Raw genomic sequence first — 1,587 nt, 5'->3', positions numbered from 1 at the left:
TTGGACAATTGCTCATATTATGGATTCCTGAGCTATTTCGGTCCCCCAAATCAACACATCTGTTTCCTGCCCCGGAGAAAATTCTTTGCTCACCTGTAGTTTGACTTCATTTTATGTCTTCTGACATGTACTTGGAAAGCCTGTGTGACACATTTTCCTATAAGTTTGGCTACAGCTTTCATTGAGCCAACTTGACCACTTTGCCTTATAAAAACACTATAAATTCCAGGATCTAATTGGCACAAGGATTACTTTTCCAGAGATGAAGCCAGATGCAGAGCAGGTCCCCAGTTATGTTCTCTTGGCTAGAATTTTTCTTGTTGTTTTTTTCCCCTAATAGTATCTCTGAACAATATTAGAAAATTGAGCAAAAAAATATTTTCGAGGGCTAGTTGAGCTATAATTTAATGAAATACATAGAAAACGTTATCTTTACTCTTTTACAACCCTTATTTTTTTCCAGCACCTATAAAAGTTTTACCTATAAATGCCAAAAATTTTACTCTTAAAATGCAGATTAATGGCTATAGCTTACTCTAGATAGTTTTAAGTATTAATATATCAGTGCAAAATTTTAAATCTTATATAGCTGTTAAAAGAATCATCTTTGCCCTGGCCGGTTGCTCAGTGGTTAGAACGTTGACCTGCAGACTCAGTTATAGGTCCCAGTCAGGAACATTGCAGGAGGCAACCGATCGATGTGTCTCTCTCACATCCATGTTTCTCTTTCTCTCTCTCCCCTTCCTCCCTTCCCTCTGCTCTCGTAAAAAAAAACAAAAAACAAAACAACAACAACAACAACAAAAACTCCAAGGAGCTAATGGAAAGCAACAGCTATGTAGCTGAAAATATTGAACAGAGATTTTAGCTGCCACTAAATTAGATTGGCTAAATACCAAGTATTTTGGAAGAACTGCAACTTTTATACAGTTCTGATGAAAATGCAAAATGCTAAACCACTTTTGAAAAGTTAGATGGGTTTTTGTTTTTTTTTTAATAATGTTAAACATCCATCTGACATACAACTCAGCCATTTCACTCATAGGTATTTGCCAAAATGAAATAAAACATATTGAAAAATTAGAGATGAATGTTCATGGCAGTTCTATTTTTTAAAATATTTTTTATTTAATTAGGCACATAACCCATTTTCATTGAATATACTTACAAATAAAAAGAACATTTTAACTAGCCCCACCATTCATAGTTAACCACCTAGTATGTATCTTTCCAGATTTACTTCTGTGCACATACATGTATACAAATACTTAAAAATATATGATCATACTATGAATACCATATACAATGGTATCTTGGCGTCTATTTAGATCTGCACCTTATTTAATGTGCATACAGTTCTGTACCATGAAAACTGCATAGCCTTCTGCTTGATAGATACACCCACATTCCTGTAATTCCATGTTACCGGACATTTTGTTTCACCAATATTTAGATATTGTAAACAATGCCTAAAACATCTTTGTACCTCTCTGCCTGGTATAATCAATTTCTTAGGACGGAGCCCTGAAAGTGGAATTGCAAGGTCGAAGAGATAATGAGCATTTTGAAGTCTCTGTGATGTTGTCT

Source organism: Myotis nattereri (assembly GCF_964212035.1).
Source record: "Myotis nattereri genome assembly, chromosome: 2".
Lineage (NCBI taxonomy): Eukaryota > Metazoa > Chordata > Mammalia > Chiroptera > Vespertilionidae > Myotis > Myotis nattereri.
Note: the sequence above shows the minus strand (reverse complement) of the source record.